General features: G+C 48.3%; 1 protein-coding gene across 1 annotated transcript in view; it reads right to left on the bottom strand.

Moving 5' to 3' along the window:
- The window catches only part of LOC134933252 (RUN and FYVE domain-containing protein 1-like), a 180,436-nt gene that overhangs the window by 29,664 nt on the left and 135,706 nt on the right, over nucleotides 1-15,066 (bottom strand). The gene's annotated exons all lie outside the window — the stretch shown is intronic.

Raw genomic sequence — 15,066 nt, 5'->3', positions numbered from 1 at the left:
TCCTAGAGGATACTGGGGTCCATTTAGTACCATGGGGATGTACCAAAGCTCCGAAACCGGGTGGGAGAGTGCTGAGGTTCCTGCAGAACGGATTGACCAAATTGAAGGTCCTCAGAGGCCAAAGTATCGAACTTGTAGAACTTAGCAAACGTGTTCGAAACTGACCAAGTAGCTGCTCGGCAGAGCTGTAAAGCCGCCCAGGAAGAACCCATCGACCTAGTAGAGTGGGTCTGTACAGATTTTGGACACGGCAAACCTGCTGTGGAATAAGCATGCTGGATAGTAAGTCTGATCCAGCGTGCAATTGTCTGCTTTGAAGCAGGACACCCAATCTTATGGGCCCTACTCATTTCCCGATGCGCCGCCGAGGTGCCCGACGGCCGATGCGGCCGACGAGCGACCCGGCGGCGGGGGGGCAGTGACGGGGGGAGTGAAGTTTCTTCACTCCCCCAGTCACGCGGCTGCATTGAAGTGCAGGCAAATATGGACGAGATCGTCCATATTGGCCTGCATGCACAGCCGACGGGAGACCAGCGATGAACGAGCGCGGGGCCGCGCATCGTTCATCGCTGGAGTCTCCACACTGAAAGATATGAACGAGTTCTCGTTCATTTATGAACGAGATCGTTCATATCTTTCAGAATATCGGCCAGTGTGTAGGGCCTATTACTGGGATCATAAAGAACAAACAGCGAGTCTGTCTTTCTGTGACAAGCTGTTCTTTTCACATACACCTTCAAAGCCCTCACAACAGCCAAAGACTTTGAAGTAGCAGAGGTGTCGGTGACAACCAGAACCACAATAGGTTGGTTGATGTGAAATGCGGACACCACTTTAGGAAGAAATTGCTGATGAGTTCTGTTCTGTCCTCATGGAAAAGTAAAAAGGAACTTTTTGGAGACAAAGCCCTCAGCTCCGACATACGTCTTGCTGAAGCCAACAGTGTGACGGTCTTCCACATAAGATATTTTACGTCCACCTCCTGTAACGGTTCAAACCAGTCCGATTGGAGGAACTGCAGCACCACATTGAGATCCCAAGGTGCCGTGGGAGGGACAAAGGGAGGCTGGATGTGCAGAACACCTTTCAAGAACGTCTGGACCTCAGGGAGAGAAGCCAACTGTTTCTGAAAGAAAATGGAGAAGGCCGAAATCTGGACTTTTGTGGAGCCCAGACACAGGCCCACATCCACGCCTACCTGCAGAAAAAGCAGGAAACGTCCCAGATAAAATTCCACCGCAGAATAATTTCTGCTCTCACACCAAGAGACATATTTCTTCCAAATACGATGGTAATGCTTAGACGTTACCCCCTTCCTGGCTTGGATCATAGTCGGGATAACCTTTTTAGGGATCCCACTCCTGGCTAGAATCAGCCGTTCAACTTTTAAGTATTGCGTCTCTTTCTCATTGCGGGACAATTTTGTAGAAAGAGTGGAAATCATTCCTTTTTAGAGAATTAACCCACTCTGGTTCAGCCCCGCTAGCTTGTGAACCCCGAGTACCCAGTAGTGAGCCCCCTGGTGAAGAGGAACACTCCGCTGTACAAGAAACACACTCTTTGCCTGACATAATGTAAATTGGACAGCACACACACACACACACACACACACACACACACACAGGAAAAGGTTAAGCACAATTAACCCACAAAGAGCCCTTCAGGGAGACACAGAGTTGTTTGGAGTCAGCCCCCACCGCGCCCTTAGCCGGGTCGCTGACTAAGTACCCTGACAGGGGACTTAGTACACTAATAGTAGCTCCCCCCCTGCTATGACCCCCTGATACCGCTGCGCGTCCCTGTCCTGTCAGGGTCTATGTCCACTGCAGAGGGAAACCGTTTTAAGGCTATGTTGCCAATCTGGGTACTGTGTACAGTGTACCGAGACACAGTTGTGTACTGTGTCTGGAGACGCATTCCGCCCCGTTTAGAAGCCGTGCGTCTCCGTACCCTCGTGCTGCCATAATGGCCGGCACGCCGCTATCCGGGACGCCGGCTCAGTACTCAACGCACTTCATTTTTCTGGCTCTGTTAGGGGTGGCGGTGTGCTGCGGGAATGTACATTCGCCGTGATAGGGCTTGCGAATAGTTCCATCAGGAGCTCAGTGTCCTGTCAGCAGGGAATGGGACCATTAACCCTTCAAGAGGTTGGGCCGTTCTTCCCCCTAAGTCCCACGAAGCAGGCAGGCTGGTGCCTGAAAACAACAAACATAGAAAATAAATGCAGAAAACTCTTCAGGAGCTTCCTTCAGCGTGACCGGCTCCTCCAGGCACATTTTCTAAACCGAGTCTGGTAGAAGGGGCATAGAGGGAGGAGCCAGCCCACACTATCAAGTTCTTAAAGTGCCCATGGCTCCTAGTGGACCAGTCTATACCCCCCATGGTACTAAATGGACCCCAGTATCCACTAGGACACAGGTTCTCAAACTCTGTCCTCAGGACCCCACACCGTGCATGTTTTCCAGGTCTCCTCACAGAATTGCAAGTGACATAATTAACTCCACCTGTGGACCTTTTAAAATGTGTCAGTGAATAATTAATACACCTGTGAACCTGCTGGGTTACCTGCAAAACATGCACTGTGTGGGGTCCTGAGGACCGAGTTTGAGAACCACTGCTCTAGGACGTAAGAGAAATAAACGTTATGGTAAGAACTTACCGTTGATAACGTGATTTCTATCCACAAGATAACATTGGGATATGCTGGAGCGACAGCGGAAATGGCACCAACACGGTCACAAGCTTTCTGGCCTCCCAGGATGCATCGGGGCTTCACCATATAGTCCCGCCCACTGACTCAGTCAAATCAGTTCTTTCCACAGCGATTAGGCAGGAGCATCAGGTAGAAACCTATTTAGGCGATAAGAACACACATGCACACCCTTCCATACAAGAGGGAAGAGGTTTAATGATTGTCAAGATCCTCAAATCAGGTGCGTCAGGGTGGGACCCCTGTGGATACCTGTGGACATAAGAGAAATCACGTTATCAACGGTAAGTTCTTACCATAACGTTTATTTCTCTGGCTGGGTCCACAGGATTATCCACAGGATAACATTGGGATTCCCAAAGCCAGTTTTAGTGGTGGGGACGCTCCTGATCACACAGGAGGACCTTTCGCCCGAAGTCTGCGTCATGAGAGGCAAAAGTATCCATGGCATAATGTCTAATGAATGTGTTTATGGAAGACCATGTGGCTGCCTTACAAATCTGTTCTGCTGAAGCACCGTGTTGTGCTGCCCATGAAGGACCTACCTTACGTGTAGAGTGAGCAGAGACATTAGCCGGAGTAGGGAGATCTGCATGAGAATAAGCTTCTGATATTACCATTCGGAGCCATCTTGCGAGCGTCTGTTTACTAGCAGGCCATCCTCTTCTATGAAATCCGTAGAGGATGAAGAGAGAATCTGTTTTCCTGATGGCACTAGTACGATCTATGTTAATTCTTAAAGCTCGGACTACGTCCAGCGACGCTTCTCCCGCAGAAAGTCCCAATACCTGAAAGGCTGGGACTACAATCTCTTCGTTAAGGTGAAACTTTGAAACCACCTTTGGAAGATAACCAGATCTAGTTCTGAGAACTGCTCTGTCTGGAAAAAAACTTAGGAAAGGAGACTTACACGATAACGCTTCTAAATCTGACACACTTCTGGCTGACGCCATTGCCAGTAGAAAAAGTATTTTAGCCGTTAACCATTTAAGATCTGCTCTCTTAAGTGGTTCAAACGGAGGTCCCTGGAGGAATTTAAGAACTAAGGTGGTCATTCCGAGTTGTTCGCTCGCAAGCTGCTTTTAGCAGCTTTGCACACGCTAAGCCGCCGCCTACTGGGAGTGAATCTTAGCATAGTAAAATTGCGAACGAAAGATTAGCAGAATTGCAAATAGACACTTCTTAGCAGTTTCTGAGTAGCTCCAGACTTACTCGGCAACTGCGATCAGTTCAGTCAGTTTCGTTCCTGGTTTGACGTCACAAACACACCCAGCGTTCGCCCAGACACTCCCCCGTTTCTTCAGACACTCCCGCGTTTTTCCCAGAAACGGCAGCGTTTTTTCACACACACCCATAAAACGGCCAGTTTCCGCCCAGAAACACCCACTTCCTGTCAATCACATTACGATCACCAGAACGAAGAAAAAACCTTGTAATGCCGTGAGTAAAATACCTAACTGCATAGCAAATTTACTTGGCGCAGTCACAGTGCGAACATTGCGCATGCCCAATTAGCGGAAAAATCGCTGCGATGCGAAGAAAATTACAGAGCGAACAACTCGGAATGAGGGCCTAAATTCAAATCCCAAGGAGCTGCAGGCGGAACAAATGGAGGTTGAATATGTACAACTCCCTGAAAAAAAGTACGTACATCCTCTAAATCAGCAATCTTTCACTGAAACCATACAGTTAACGCTGATACTTGAACTCTCAAGGATGCTACTTTCAAACCTTTATCCAATCCTGCTTGAAGGAAATCCAAAATCCTGGATACTTTAAAAGCTCTTGGATTTAAACTTTTTTCAGTACACCAATGAATATAGGCTTGCCATATTCTATGATACACACGAGCTGAAGAAGGCTTTCTTGCTCTAAGCATAGTTTGGATAACTTGTTTTGAAAATCCTCTAGCTTCTAAGATAGAGGTTTCTACAGCCACGCCGTCAAAGACAGACGATCCAGATGGCTGTGACAACAAGGACCCTGCATTAGCAGATCTGGACATTGAGGGAGCAGTATTGGTGCTTCCACGGACATTCTCAGTAGATCTGTGTACCAATGCCTTCTTGGCCAAGCTGGAGCTATTAGAATTATTGCTCCCTTTGCTTGCTTTATTTTTCTCACTACTCTGGGTAACAGAGATATTGGAGGGAACAGATACGCCAGATGAAATTTCCATTCTACTGACAGTGCGTCTACAAGGACCGCTCCTGGATCCTTTGTTCTCGATCCGTACCTCGGAACCTTGTTGTTTAGACGAGACGCCATGAGGTCTATCTCTGGTAGACCCCATCTGTTCACTAGTGTCTGAAATACTTCTGGGTGCAATGCCCATACGGTTTCCTGAATGGTGTGTCGACTGAGAAAATCCGCTTCCCAGTTCAGTACACCTGGGACAAACACTGATGACAATGCTGGGAGATGAAGTTCTGCCCATCTTAGAATGGGAGCTACTTCCTCCATCAATCTTTTGCTGTGAATTCCTCCTTGACGATTGAGGTATGCTACTGCTGTCGCATTGTCTGAGCGAATCTGGACCGGTCTTCCTTGCAGACTGTCCTTTGCCTGAACTAGAGCCATATAAATGTCCCTTAATTCCAACAGATTTATTGGCAGGCGACTTTCCCTTATGGTCCATTTTCCCTGGAACCAAAGGCTTCCGAGTACTGCACCCCAGCCTTGCAGACTGGCATCTGTTGTCAGGACTTGCCATTCTTTTATCCAAAAAGGTCTCCCCTTGTTTAAATGGTCTGTCTGTAGCCACTACGTTAGAGACCTTTTCACATTTACTGGAAACTTTATCATCTGCTTTTTTATCGTCTGATGATTTCCGTTCCATTTGGTCAGAATAAGGTGCTGCAATGGCCTGGAGTGGAATTGCGCATATTCCACCATGTCGAAGGTTGATACCATCAGACCCAACAATCGCATTGCTGCATGGACTGACATTGTCTGGGCGTGCAACGCTTCCTGAGCCATGACCTGCACCTTGACTGTCATCTTTTTCTCTGGTAAGAGAACTTCCTGTAGGTCTGAATCCAATATAGCCCCCAAATGAACCATCCGCTGTGAAGGACTCAGACGACTTTTCCCAATTTATGAGCCACCCGTGTCTCTGTAAACAAACTATTGTCTGTTGAAGGTGGCTCAAAAGTAACTCCTGCGATTGTGCTAGGATTAACAGGTCGTCGAGGTATGGGAATATTCTTATCCCCTGCTTGCGAAGACAAGCTGCCATAACCACCATGATTTTGGTAAACACCCAGGGTGCTGTTGCTAGCCCGAAGGGCAAAGCTTGGAACTGAAAATGTTCCTGGAGGATGGCAAACCTGAGGTAACACTGATGAGACAGTGCTATAGGCACATGTAAGTAAGCATCCTGTACATCCAGAGATACCATGTAATCTCCCGGTTCCATAGCCAACATTATGGAGCGTAATGTCTCCATGTGGAACCTTGGGATCCAAATGTATTTGTTTAACATTTTCAGATTGAGAATTGGTCAAAATGACCCATTTGGCTTCTGGATCAGAAACAGATTGGAGTAAAATCCCTGTCCCCTTTGTGATGGAGGTACTGGGACAATCACACCTGACTGCAGTAATTTTTGGACTGCTCTTGCAGGGCATTGGCCTTCGACTCTATACGAGACGGGCTGGTGCAAAAAAATCTTAGAGGAGGCTGCCTCCTGAATGGGAACCCATACCCCTGAGATACCACCTTCTGCACCCAAGCATCTGTTGTCGACTGTTGCCATATGTGTGCAAAACGAAGGAGTCGGCCCCCAACCCTGGAATCCTCCAGGCGGAGGCACGTCTCTACAGGCTGATGGTTTCTGTTCAGGCTTGGAAGCTGGCTTTTTAGTAGCCCACTGCTTCCTACCCCTGGTTTTGAACTGGGGTTGCTTAGACTCCTCCTTAGCCTTTGCTTTGCCTTGCCATCGAAATGGACGAAACTTTGAACCCCTAGACTTAGGGTTATAACTAGTCGGAAATCTGACCTTCTTCGACTCAGCTTCCGATTCTAGAATGTCTGACAATTGTTTCCCAAACAATATATTACCAATGAAAGGTAATACTCCCAATTCCTTCTTGGATTCTGCATCTGCTTTCCAAGTACGCAGCCAAATTGCTCTACGAGCGGCTACCGTCAAGGCTGATGCTCTAGAAGCGATTGTACCCATGTCAATTGCCGCTTCTTCCAAGTATTGGGCAGACTGTCTTAAATGGCTTAAATGATTCTCTTGCTCCCTATTAGGAGAAGAGAGGTCATTCTCTAGTTCCTCTATCCATTCGTCCATTTCCTTTGCTATCCAGGCCGAAGCCATAGCAGGTCTTACCACTGCTCCTGCGAGAGAAAATATATTTTTCAAGAAGCTATCTACCCTTCTGTCTGTGACATCATTTAGTGAGGTAGGTGACAGTGGCAAAGCTGATTTATGCACAAGTCGCAGCACATGTGCATCTACTTTTGGAGGAACTTCTCTTTTCGAACAATCCGCAGCTGGAAATGGATAATAAGAATTCCATCTTTTCGGAATCTTATACTTTTTACTGGGCGTCGCCCAAGATTCTTCCATCATTTCCGTCAGCTCATCTAACGCTGGGAATTCAGCTTTAACTGCTCTTGCTCATTTAAACACAGGTGCTTTAGACTTTGACACTGTCTTGGCTGGCTCTTCCAAAGAGAGAACAGCCTTCACAGCATCAATAAGTTCAGCTACATCCTCTGAACTAAAACTCTGCGACTGATCATCATACGGAGTATTTGAATATACTGTATCATCATCTGTTGTATCATCTTGTGTAGTCTGCCACATAGACGCATCTGTCTTAGTCTTACCTGTCCATTGGTTACTTGTAGAGGCTACTGGAACCAAGCCATAGGAAGGGAGCTGCATGTATGGGTTCATAGTGTAACCTAACCCTTGAGGTGGTGCTACCGGAGTTAACCTGTCCGCTATTGAAGATAAAGTCTTTGCGAACATATTCCATGGTGGCTCTGTTGGTGGTTGAACCAACTCCTGTTTTTTACTTTGCTGAAAAGCAAAACAGTTCGCACACAACCCCTCATAAGTGCCCAATTGGTCCATACTAATTAACCCTGTTTTACAAGATAAGCATGTTATGGATGTAGGAGTGCCTGATAAATTCTCCTCGTCACTTTTGCCGCTCACAGACATGGTAATAATCTATTAAGGACTACACAATTTGTGACTGAAAATTACCTATATATGGATATATAGAAGTGAGATCAATCTGACCACAACCGTGCACCTGAATTGAGGGTCGGAACGGGACTGACAACATAGAAAAGTCAGCACACATACTAGCAGTCAGTCACATGTTAAGGCATTAAACATTGTCATATGAGAATACAACCCCCATAACAACTTACAAGTACGTAGGAAAATTGTACTTCTGTTTTTAACTGTTTTTTTCAAACATAACATGCAGAAACCACAGTAATTATACAGATCTCATATGCAATATGTACTAAAATTAACAATTCATACTAATAAGTAGAGAGAATTTTTAGTACTGTATACCCTTCCTCCATAGAGCGGGATACAGGGAGACTCACCACACTTCCATATCCAAGCAAATACGCTCACAATACGCTGAGTGGATTCAGACGCTACCGATGTACACTACCGCTCCTGATAACTGATGAAAGACACAGTCGCTCACTGACGGACACGGACGCTCAGCGACTTCCACGTGTAGGCAGACGCTAAGGCCTGCGACTCGGTCTAGGCGGGATCTCTAGTGTACACAACCGCAGCGTCTAAGCTGCGACCGAGTACCCTCGTGGTAGCGTCTGAGACGGAAGTGATGTCATTTAGTTCATGGATGGGAGACGCGCGGAAACTGGTCATGAACTCGGAGGAGGGGCGGCCAGGAGAGCGTCTGAATCCCCCTGTTGACTTAAACTCTAAGGATCGCGGCCTCTACCTAGTCCTGGGGCCTATGATCCCTACAGCATAGCGCTGTCGCACTCGAGATGTTCGGCGCATCAACACACTGTTTGTAGTCTCCACCAATACAGTGTAGCTGTGTCCGGAACCCCCTAGTAAGAGGAAATCCATAGACTTACCTTCCCCCCATGCTCCGGCCACAGCCTGGTTACGTCTGCTGGACCTGCTAGAACATCCAACACAGACGCCCGTCGAGACAGCACTATACCGCGAAGGTAAGCGTTGTTGCGACCCGGTGGGGAGTTGTTGGAGCGACTCTTTCCAGTATGCGTTTAAGACGCTGTTAAGAAAAGTCGCTCAAAAAAACCATAGTAAGACTATAAAAATAACATAATAAAAGCTTCAGGCTGCTTTATTTACAGCAGCCCTGTGACCATGGTCCGGCTCCTGCCGCACCAAGCAAAAAACTGATTTGACTGATTTAGTCCCATATGGTGAAGCCCCGATGCATCCTGGGAGGCCAGAAAGCTCGTGACCGTGTTGGTGCAATTTCCGCTGTCGCTCCGGCATATCCCAATGTTATCCTGTGGATAATCCTGTGGACCCAGCCAGAGAAAATAAGAATTTACTTACCGATAATTCTATTTCTCGTAGTCCGTAGTGGATGCTGGGGACTCCGTCAGGACCATGGGGAATAGCAGCTCCGCAGGAGACAGGGCACAAAAATAAAGCTTTAGGATTAGGTGGTGTGTACTGGCTCCTCCCCCTATGACCCTCCTCCAAGCCTCAGTTAGGATACTGTGCCCGGACGAGCGTACACAATAAGGAAGGATATTGAATCCCGGGTAAGACTCATACCAGCCACACCAATCACACCGTATAACTTGTGATCTGAACCCAGTTAACAGTATGACAAACGTAGGAGCCTCTGAACAGACGGCTCACAACAATAACAACCCGAATTTGTTTGTAACAATAACTATGTACAAGTATTGCAGACAATCCGCACTTGGGATGGGCGCCCAGCATCCACTACGGACTATGAGAAATAGAATTATCGGTAAGTAAATTCTTATTTTCTCTAACGTCCTAAGTGGATGCTGGGGACTCCGTCAGGACCATGGGGATTATACCAAAGCTCCCAAACGGGCGGGAGAGTGCGGATGACTCTGCAGCACCGAATGAGAGAACTCAAGGTCCTCCTCAGCCAGGGTATCAAATTTGTAGAATTTTGCAAACGTGTTTGCCCCTGACCAAGTAGCAGCTCGGCAGAGTTGTAATGCCGAGACCCCCCGGGCAGCCGCCCAGGATGAGCCCACTTTCCTTGTGGAATGGGCCTTGACAGATTTAGGTTGTGGCAAGCCTGCCACAGAATGTGCAAGTTGAATTGTGCTACAAATCCAACGAGCAATCGTCTGCTTAGAAGCAGGAGCACCCATCTTGTTGGGTGCATACAATATAAACAGTGAGTCAGACTTTCTGACTCCCGCCGTTCTTGAAATATATATTTTCAATGCCCGGACCACGTCCAACAACTTGGAATCCTCCAAATCGTTAGTAGCCGCAGGCACCACAATAGGCTGGTTCAGGTGAAACGCTGACACCACCTTAGGCAGAAAATGAGGACGCGTCCGCAGTTCTGCCCTGTCCGTATGGAAAATCAGATATGGGCTCTTATATGATAAAGCCGCCAATTCTGATACTCTCCTGGCTGAAGCCAGGGCCAGTAGCATGGTTACTTTCCATGTAAGATACTTCAACTCCACCGATTTGAGCGGCTCAAACCAATGGGATTTGAGAAAATACAAGACTACATTAAGATCCCACGGTGCCACTGGGGGCACAACCGGGGGCTGTATATGTAGTACTCCTTTTACAAAAGTCTGGACTTCAGGAACTGAAGCCAATTCTTTCTGGAAGAAAATCGACAGGGCCGAAATTTGAACCTTAATGGACCCCAATTTGAGGCCCATAGACAATCCTGTTTGCAGGAAATGTAGGAATCGACCCAGTTGAAATTCCTCCGTGGGGGCCTTCCTGGCCTCACACCACGCAACATATTTCCTCCAAATGCGGTGATAATGTTGTGCAGTCACCTCCTTCCTGGCTTTTACCAGTGTAGGAATGACCTCTTCCGGAATGCCTTTTTCCCTTAGAATTCGGCGTTCAACCGCCATGCCGTCAAACGCAGCCGCGGTAAGTCTTGGAATAGACACGGTCCCTGCTGAAGCAGGTCCCGTCTTAGAGGTAGAGGCCACGGATCCTCCGTGAGCATCTCTTGAAGTTCCGGGTACCAAGTTCTTCTTGGCCAATCCGGAGCCACTAGTATCGTTCTTACTCCCTTTTGCCGTATAATTCTCAGTACTTTTGGTATGAGAGGCAGAGGAGGGAACACATACACTGACTGGAACACCCACGGTGTTACCAGAGCGTCCACAGCTATTGCCTGAGGGTCTCTTGACCTGGCGCAATACCTGTCTAGTTTTTTGTTGAGGCGGGACGCCATCATATCCACCATTGGTTTTTCCCAACGGTTCACAATCATGTGGAAGACTTCTGGATGAAGTCCCCACTCTCCCGGGTGTAGATCGTGTCTGCTGAGGAAGTCTGCTTCCCAGTTGTCCACTCCCGGAATGAATACTGCTGACAGTGCTATCACATGATCTTCCGCCCAGCGAAGAATCCTTGCAGCTTCTGCCATTGCTGTCCTGCTTCTTGTGCCGCCCTGTCTGTTTACGTGGGCGACTGCCGTGATGTTGTCCGACTGGATCAACACCGGCTGACCCTGAAGCAGGGGTTTTGCCAGACTTAGAGCATTGTAAATCGCTCTTAGCTCCAGTATATTTATGTGAAGAGACATCTCCAGGCTTGACCATACTCCCTGGAAGTTTCTTCCCTGTGTGACCGCTCCCCAGCCTCTCAGACTGGCATCCGTGGTCACCAGGACCCAGTCCTGTATGCCGAATCTGCGGCCCTCTAACAGATGAGCACTCTGCAAACACCACAGAAGAGACACCCTTGTCCGTGGCGATAAGGTTATCCGCTGATGCATCTGCAGATGTGATCCGGACCATTTGTCCAGCAGATCCCACTGAAAAGTTCGTGCGTGGAATCTGCCGAATGGAATCGCTTCGTAAGAAGCCACCATCTTTCCCAGGACTCTTGTGCATTGATGCACAGACACTTTCCCTGGTTTTAGGAGGTTCCTGACAAGTTCGGATAACTCCCTGGCTTTCTCCTCCGGAAGCAACACCTTTTTCTGAACCGTGTCCAGAATCATTCCCAGGAACAGCAGACGTGTCGTCGGGGTCAACTGAGATTTTGGAAAATTCAGAATCCACCCGTGTTGTTGCAGCACTAGTCGGGTTAGTGCTACTCCGTCCTCCAGCTGTTCTCTGGACCTTGCCCTTATCAGGAGATCGTCCAAGTAAGGGATAATTAATACGCCTCTTCTTCGCAGAAGAATCATCATTTCGGCCATTACCTTGGTAAAGACCAGAGGTGCCGTGGACAATCCAAACGGCAGCGTCTGAAACTGATAATGACAGTTTTGCACCACGAACCTGAGGTACCCTTGATGTGAAGGGCAAATTGGGACATGCAGGTAAGCATCCTTTATGTCCAGGGACACCATAAAGTCCCCTTCTTCCAGATTCGCTATCACTGCTCTGAGTGACTCCATCTTGAACTTGAATTTTTGTATGTACAGGTTCAAAGATTTCAGATTTAGAATAGGTCTTACCGAGCCGTCCGGCTTCGGTACCACAAATAGCGTGGAGTAATACCCCTTTCCCTGTTGTAGGAGGGGTACCTTGACTATCACCTGCTGAGAAAACAGCTTGTGAATGGCTTCCAATACCGTCGCTCTGTCTGAGGGAGACGTTGGCAAAGCAGACTTTAGGAACCTGCGAGGGGGAGACTTCTCGAATTCCAACCTGTAACCCTGAGATACTACCTGCAGGATCCAGGGGTCCACCTGTGAGCAAGCCCACTGTGCGCTGAAATTCTTGAGTCGACCCCCCACTGCTCCTGAGTCCGCTTGTAAGGCCCCAGCGTCATGCTGAGGGCTTTGCAGAACCCTGAGAGGGCTTCTGTTCCTGGGCAGGGGCTGCTTGCTGCCCTCTCTTACCCCTTCCTCTGCCCCGAGGCAGATATGACTGTCCTTTTGTCCGCTTGTTCTTATAGGACCGAAAGGACTGCGGCTGAAAAGACGGTGTCTTTTTCTGTTGGGAGGGGGTCTGAGGTAAAAAGGTGGATTTTCCGGCAGTTGCCGTGGCCACCAGATCCGATAGACCGACGCCAAATAATTCCTCCCCTTTATACGGCAATACTTCCATATGTCGTTTGGAATCCGCATCACCTGACCACTGTCGCGTCCATAAACTCCTTCTGGCAGATATGGACATCGTGGCTGGTCGCAGTATAACACCAGTATGTGTGTATATACTTTTTAGGGTAGTTTCCAGTCTCCTATCAGCTGGATCCCTGAGGGCGGCCGTATCAGGAGACGGTAACGCCACTTGTTTTGATAAGCGTGTGAGCGCCTTATCCACCCTAGGGGGTGTTTCCCAGCGCGCCCTAACCTCTGGCGGGAAAGGGTATAATGCTAATAACTTTTTTGAAATTAGCACTTTTCTATCTGGGTTAACCCACGCTTCATCACATACATCATTTAATTCCTCTGATTCAGGAAAAACTACAGGTAGTTCTTTCACCCCCCACATAATACCCCTTTTTGTGGTACTTGCAGTATCAGAGATATGCAAAGCCTCCTTCATTGCCGTGATCATATAACGTGTGGCCCTACTTGAAAATACGTTTGTTTCATCACCGTCGACACTAGATTCAGTGTCTGTGTCTGGGTCTGTGTCGACCGACTGAGGTAAAGGGCGCTTTACAGCCCCTGACGGTGTCTGAGACGCCTGGGCAGGTACTAACTGGTTTGCCGGCCGTCTCATGTCGTCAACTGATTTTTGTAATGTGCTGACATTATCACGTAATTCCATAAACAAAGCCATCCATTCCGGTGTCGACTCCCTGGGGGGTGACATCACCATTATCGGCAATTGCTCTGCCTCCACACCAACATCGTCCTCATACATGTCGACACACACGTACCGACACACAGCAGACACACAGGGAATGCTCTTATCGAAGACAGGACCCCACTAGCCCTTTGGGGAGACAGAGGGAGAGTTTGCCAGCACACACCCAAGCGCTATAATATATATGGGAACACCCTTATATAAGTGTTGTTCCTTATAGCAGCTTAAATATATCAAAATATCGCCAAAAAATGCCCCCCCTCTCTGTTTTACCCTGTTTCTGTAGTGCAGTGCAGGGGAGAGTCCTGGGAGCCTTCCTCACAGCGGAGCTGAGCAGGAAAATGGCGCTGTGTGCTGAGGAGAATAAGCCCCGCCCCCTATTTCGGCGGGCTTTTCTCCCGGAGTTTTAGATATCTGGCATGGGTTAAATACATACATATAGCCTCAATGGCTATATGTGATGTATTCTTTTGCCATAAAGGTATTAAATATTGCTGCCCAGGGCGCCCCCAGCAGCGCCCTGCACCCTCCGTGACCGCTTGGTGTGAAGTGTGTGACAACAATGGCGCACAGCTGCAGTGCTGTGCGCTACCTTCATGAAGACTGAAGAGCCTTCTGCCGCCTGTTTCCGGACCTTCAATCTTCAGCATCTGTAAGGGGGGTCGGCGGCGCGGCTCCGGGACGAACCCCAGGGTGAGACCTGTGTTCCGACTCCCTCTGGAGCTAATGGTGTCCAGTAGCCTAAGAATCCAATCCATCCTGCACGCAAGTGAGTTGAAATTCTCTCCCCTAAGTCCCTCGATGCAGTGAGCCTGTTGCCAGCAGGACTCACTGAAAATAAAAAACCTAAAAACTTTTTCTAAGCAGCTCTTTAGGAGAGCCACCTAGATTGCACCCTGCTCGGACGGGCACAAAAACCTAACGGAGGCTTGGAGGAGGGTCATAGGGGGAGGAGCCAGTACACACCACCTAATCCTAAAGCTTTATTTTTGTGCCCTGTCTCCTGCGGAGCCGCTATTCCCCATGGTCCTGACGGAGTCCCCAGCATCCACTTAGGACGTTAGAGAAATAAAGGAAACTCCCTGGAGCTACAAAGAAATGCACCCGGCTCCTTGGGCACATTTTTCCAAACTAAGTCTGGTAGGAGGGGCATAGAGGGGAGAAGCCAGCACACACATACACACACTAAAGGTTTTTAAAGTGCCAGGCTCCAGTGGACCCGATCAATACCCCATGGTACTAAAGTTCAGTTCCCCAGTATCCACTAGGACGTCAGAGAAAAGGGATATACAGTAGGGCCTGATGCAGAGATGAATATAGCTCAGCCACATATGGTACCATATTGCATGCACAGGAATGATGCATATAATGGTCTGCATGCAGCATTGTTCTAT

The sequence above is a fragment of the Pseudophryne corroboree genome, chromosome 6 (assembly GCF_028390025.1).
Source record: "Pseudophryne corroboree isolate aPseCor3 chromosome 6, aPseCor3.hap2, whole genome shotgun sequence".
Lineage (NCBI taxonomy): Eukaryota > Metazoa > Chordata > Amphibia > Anura > Myobatrachidae > Pseudophryne > Pseudophryne corroboree.
This window is presented reverse-complemented; position numbering and strand designations above follow the sequence as displayed.